The 6,466-nt window shown below is 29.7% G+C and overlaps 1 protein-coding gene across 5 annotated transcripts in view; it reads left to right on the top strand.

The window, feature by feature from the left end:
• Positions 1 to 3,801: 3,801 nt before the first annotated feature.
• Positions 3,802 to 6,466, top strand: part of LOC108693042 (protein Mo25) — a 15,080-nt gene continuing 12,415 nt past the window's right edge. The window contains exons 1-2 of one of the 5 annotated variants that reach the window (XM_018201691.1): positions 4,220 to 4,395; positions 4,790 to 4,892. The gene's annotated coding sequence lies outside the window, so the exon portion shown is untranslated. Of the gene's footprint in view, positions 4,128 to 4,219; positions 4,396 to 4,789; positions 4,893 to 6,007; positions 6,076 to 6,466 lie in introns of those variants that run through there. The other 4 variants (XM_018201695.1, XM_018201693.1, XM_018201692.1 and 1 more) reach the window with 4 other exon arrangements.

The raw sequence follows: 6,466 nt of genomic DNA, 5'->3' as shown, positions 1-6,466 counted from the left end.
GATCTTCCTATCCAAATGATTTAAATTCCTTTTAAATGAAATTATTATATCACAATTAATTCAAAGACATTTTCTCTTCCAACTAAAATAGTGATTATTTAATTCTCCTTCAAAATAAAATATTATACAAAGCATTATCACAAGATTACGTTGCTTAATTTAAATGTTATCACAAAAAATTAGAGTTAAAATGAAAAAATTTAATTTAAATAAAAAAATTTTTCATGTAAAAACATTTGGCGCTGCTAGATCTCGATATAATAAAAAGTAGTAAGATATGAATGAACTTAGAAAAATAAGAAAAATGTAATAATTAAAAAATGTTTTGAAAAATAACATATTAATAAGGAAAATTAGAATCATATTAAAAAATATGAATATAAGAAAAATAAGAAGCATTCCCAATGAGAATTAAAATATTTAGCATGTGTATATGTGCGACTGATTGTGAGTTATAGAGTCGTGTAAATTATGAACGTTGTGAATACTATTAAGTTTAAGTCTGAGAAAAATAAATTTAGATTTGTAAACATTATAAAAGAGAAATAAATAGTAAACTTTATTATTATTCAGTATAAAGTTCAAATTAAATTTATTATTACTTTTAAATTATAATTACTTTTATTATTTATTTTTATTAATTACTATTCTAATGTTAAATTGTTTTTATAATTTTTCTTACTCGATCTAGCAGCGTCAAGTGTTTTTACATGAAAAATTTTTCTACTTAAATTTTTTCATTTTATACAGTTAACTCTTTAATTTTTTGTGATAATGCTTAAATGAAATTATTATACTACAATTCATTCAAAGACATTTTTTCTTCCAACTAAAGTAATGATTATTTAATTCTCCTTCAATATAATATACAAAGCATTATCATGAAAAATTAAAGTTAACTATATATATAAAATGAAAAAATTTTATACGAATGATATTATTAGAGTACATATCATTAAAGTTAATAACAAGAGATAGTATCATTTGTGTTTTATTTTCTAATTTGATAGAATTTAACTTTGATTGGTTAAGATTGTAGCAGCTGGGTTTTAATTTTTCATTCGATACATTAATTTTTTTCGAAGAGTAATAATTTTTAACATAGAATTAAAGTTGCCATTATTTGGGTTGGAATAAGATCTTCGATAAGAATATCCTTGAAAAAAAAATTAAAACTACTATTAATTGGGTTGGGTACTAAGTATGTACAAAGGACTGGTTTCACCAACTCGATTAAACCGAATCGATGATTATCAACAATGATGACTATCAACAATAATTAGCCAATTCTATTAAATAGCAAAACCAGTTTAAATGATTCTTTATGAAAAGCACACTTAGCGCTTTTTTTACTTTTTTCTAAAAAGATAAGTTTATAAATAAATAAATAGCAAGAGACAGTACCATTTGTATTTTACTTTTTAATTATTAAAAATATAATGAAATATTGCAGTATACAACTACTGGACATATACAAAAATTTCAAAATTATGTAATGTTAATGTAAAATATCCTTTAATGTGTTTGTATAATACTGTAACTAACATAAATATATACTAAAAAATATATTTTAAAAAATATATTTGATATATTGCAAAGGAGTATAATATACAGATTATGCAATTCGAAAGAGAAGGCCATGTAAATCCTCGGCCAGAATGTCCAAGCGCATATTATGCGATAGCAATTATTAAACTTGCATTTCAGTTCAAGAGTCCGGATTCTGTTCAGTTATTATTATTGAGTTAAATAATAATATTAAATAGTAATATAATATTACTTTTAATTTTTGAATTTTTAATAATAATAAACATGTTATTAATAATAATGAAAATGTTATTTTCGAAAATATAAATAAATTTATAAACGAATTTAGCGTTTACTTTATTATTACTTACCATGATATATTTTATGATATCCGAAAAGTATCTTAAAAATTTTTCGCTGCGCGCAAATACATTTTTTTCATTTCATCGTGTACAAGACGATTCTGCATCACTTTGACAGTTATCATAATCGCTAACTATAGGCGTTCAGAGATGGTGGTTTGCTTTGTTAGAATTTTTGCACGTTCCGAAAACCATCGAATTAAAAAGTGTTGCAATCTTTTAACTGACTATACATTGACAGTATACACGAGTATGCAACTTTTGCTTTTGCCTCAATTTAGTGGACCAATCATCAATTGTTACCCTATTGGCCGTATACTCTTATTATAGGTACTCTAATCCGGGAAACGTTCTAAAATTTGAATTCTGTCAATTCCGAGTATCTTTTATCTTTATTCAACATTCGGCAACCAACAAGGATAAAATGATATTCGAATTGACAGTTAAATTTTGGAACGCAACTCCGATTAGGAATCTGAACCTCTCCTACCTCCAATCTAGTGTAGACATCTGTGATCTACAGTTTACGTCACGTATACTGTAGATCACTATATTGTACATTTTCAGCAAATTTTGGAACATAAGCCTTTGTGTGATTAAGCGGGGAGCTCAAACTTTTGCGTAACGCATAAAACCTGGGGAATAAGAAAATCAACCAGAGTTCTTTATTTCATGGAAAGAAAGGGAATAAAGGGCTTTGATTGATTCATTTTCTTATGCCTCATTTGTCATGCATTATGCAAGAGTGCCACTGAACTATATATATATATATATATATATATATATACACTGGAATAGGCACCGAGAAAAATTCGCCGACGCATTTGATCAGCCGCCATTTTAGTTGGGACGATATTTGAGCGAATCAGAAGCGTTCGCGCGCGTGCGATCAATGTGCTATCGATGTATGGAAATATGGACATGAATGGTATATAAACAAAAATAATGTCACTTCAATTTTATTAGTATATTCAACAAAATAACATTAATAACACTTTTCATACCTTACATACCTTACATCACCATATACAGGAATTGATACATTTAATATAAAAATTCGTATCTATGAAATGAAATGCCCTTTTTACTTTTCTGTACACTTCTTTCATACTCAGACATATAGCACTTCATGTTGCTTTGCACATTTTACAGTCACGCGATTTTATAATTTTTCTTCAAAGTAATTTTTCAAATATAATTCCATACACATGATGATCTTGCTGACATATGCATCTCACTAAAGAACACTAAACGTAAGTGTACATGAGCACCTAAAAGCTTCTGATTCGTTCTTATATTGACCAAATTAAAATGGCGCTGATCAATTGATGCCATGATTTTATTTTCACAGCGGAGATGCCCATTCCAATATATATGGTAGTTCAGTGGCTGTGTTCTCCGCTTTAGTAGGTCTAATATGGCGGACTTTTGCACTACTTTCATTAATATAGAGCTTTCATTAATATAGAGCCGCGATATAGTGGTCACGACTCGCGAGCAATCCATCTAACCAGAGTACAACGAAGTTATTGTTCCGGATAATACCGGATTATGTCCATGTTTACGTCGATCAATATTAATCTCCGACGCTCATCTTGCTAGACTTCATGCACGAACGTCGTCTCTGAAAGGAACGATCGATCGCCGATTAACAAACTTTTACTTGACCAAAGTTTCTTGGTCGTACACCAAGACAGATCACACGCCACGCATGCTCGCGCCTGGATGATTGCCAAAGCGGGCCTTGGCAGTCGCTCTGTGATCTCGTGACTCATCCTGAACATATATACGTTCATACATCCAACGCGTGACATGTCGCGCCTGCTTCATTAAAGTGGATACGATACGATCAACGCGATGCTACAAATGCTTTAAAGCAATTTTTGATTGGTCAATTTGTAAAATTCTTTTTTTCCAATTGGTCATCAACCAAACGCTTCAAAGCATTTGTATTGAGACTTTGACCGCAACTAGTGTAGCACATGTCTAGGAAAATTCGCAAATAAAAAGGGTAAAAACTGATAGAGACGTGTGTTCGTGTGTATTTCCCATTGTGTGTACTGTATCGTGCACACACGTAGAGAATAGAAATCTGATGTGACATACGCACAATAGGCAAACATCTATAAGCAGCTGTCGCTCTCGCTATCGTGCAGTCAGGGCCAGCACACACGTTTGTATGCGTACGAACCGTGAGCGAGGCGCTTCGGAACACTCTGCTCGGACCTCTTTTGCATGGTAAGCGGATGTTAGGTTAGAATCCATCAACTACCATTAACCTCCGTTAACGGTTAACCTCACGCTTAACGTGCTTGCAACAAGTATCATTGATGTTTCGTTATCGGTTTCGTCATTGATTGCTAACTGTCAACCGATCACGATCTTATCTCGCTGCTCTCGTGAGCAGGAAGTGCATCTTCGTTTCTTCTTGGAGTTCGAGACAACCTTGTCTGTTGGTTTCGCTTGGTCATTCTGGTCAGGTGACGCTCGATGGACAACTCTTAAGGTTAGATTGTTTCAGCACAAATGACCTTTCTCTCCTTCGCGGCTTCTCTGTCGCGTTTCCTTTCCTGCAGTCTTCCTGAACTCGAAAAGGAAATTTTGCTATTTCGAGTCGTTTCTATTGCGACTGGGTATCAATGAAGTTCTGTTAAAACTAAATAAAATTCTGTACAAACTAACAATAACATTACTTCAATATTATAATTAATTAACACTCAACGATATAAATATAATACAATATTTGTAAGCATGATATATTTTAACTCCTTAAGTTAAGAAATCTAAAGAGCTATTGAGAAAAAGAAGAAAACATTGTTCTTACGTAATAATTATATTAGTGAATAAAAAATTTTACAACATTAATATTATATTATTATTATTTGGTGTTTACTATATAGGTACATTGTCAGGAAATTATAACATTGATATAATGTTATGTTAATTTGGGTTCAGTGGAACAACTATATCGAGGGCCACTTGAATTATGTAGAAATCCAAAAGGTAAACATATTTGTATCATGTATGATAGCTCAGTTCTTATATAGAGATAGTAGTCAGTTCTTATATTTAAGACTGGCTTAAGCGTTACAATGTACAGCGTTAAAATGTCAATTCAATGTTTTATGAGAGGAATCAGTTGTATTCTTATCAATCCATGCTAGTATTCATAATCGATACTTATTTCAAGATTTCTTAAGGGATTTTATGTAATATTTTAAGATACTTAATCCTTAATACATACTTGGGTCATTCAATTTGTGTCCTGCGCATTTCTTTTCTTTGAAATACTAAGAGCACTTGGTCAAATACCGGTCTCTTTTATTTCTAAAAAAAAATTTGGTGTCTAGAGAACAAGTTTTGTACGTTGTCAGCTTTAATTCATGAGTATCCTTTAATTAGAATAATTCTGAAGTTCATCTCTGGATCACAAATGATCATTGTGTGTACAAAGATTGTGTTCCAAAATTCATTGCCAGTGCTGAAAATGTATACGTAGACTTTCACAGCCAGTACATTTTTCGTTACTAAAAAAATTGTTATTTTTTCTTTATGACTAATTCTCATTTGTATTGCAGGAATATTTCGCGAATTATTAAAAAAAGAATTTAACTCTCGAATTAACCCTTAATAAACAATAATTTTTGACACTCTTGTATTAAATATTATCTGTAATGTCATAAAGAACATTTTCCTAATAAATCAGAATATTTTTTTTTAACATAATAACAGTAATATAAAATGCATTGTTTAAAATATAAATGCAATATACCCTTAATTTTTATTATAGCTGTTCATGGATATTAAAAAAACATCATTTATTTTATTAAATAATTCTATTTTTTTGACAGCCGACATTTGAACTATATTTGAACTATATTTTCTTTTATAGGTTGAAATGTCAACTTTAAAATATTGTGAAACATATTTTTCCTTTAAATATTTTTTTGTTTTACGTTTTTATATGAAAAAGTGCATTTTTCTCATTTTGTTAACTATATTTAGTTAACAAATTTAGTGTAATAATTTATATACAATTTGTTATAAATATATAATTTTACAAATACAAATCTAAAGATGTCAAAATATAAAAATTGCTTAATAATTTTTGTATACTTGTAAAAGTGATGAAAATTAATCCAAGACATGAAAGACCTATTGTTTAATAAGGATGCCAAAAACTAAGGTGTGTATTAAAGTTAATGATTAGTTTATATCTTAAAACTATACTTAATTCTTTGGAGCTGATATATTAGATCCTTCTCGATTATAGAGTTAATGGTTCCAGAGTTAATAGTAATCCACTATTCTGATTATTCAGTGATTGTTTGGCTAACAAAGATTCTGATGAGCAAAAATAATTTTCTGTGAAGTAATGTTACAATAAAAAATTCATTGTATTTGAATTACTGTTATTCTTGTATCTATTGTAGCAATTGTCATTTTACATAAAAATGTCAACAAATTTAATTTTCTTTGTATGTGCCAAAGAGTTTGCGGATTATCGCCATATCATGGTTCATTGCTAATGTCAACATGTTTGTGAAACTTGCCGTTCTCTTCATCAAGACAAGAAT

This window comes from Atta colombica, unplaced genomic scaffold (assembly GCF_001594045.1).
Source record: "Atta colombica isolate Treedump-2 unplaced genomic scaffold, Acol1.0 scaffold86, whole genome shotgun sequence".
In the NCBI taxonomy this organism is placed as follows: domain Eukaryota; kingdom Metazoa; phylum Arthropoda; class Insecta; order Hymenoptera; family Formicidae; genus Atta; species Atta colombica.
The sequence above is the reverse complement of the archived record's forward strand: the minus strand, read 5'-3'. Positions and strand labels throughout refer to the sequence as shown.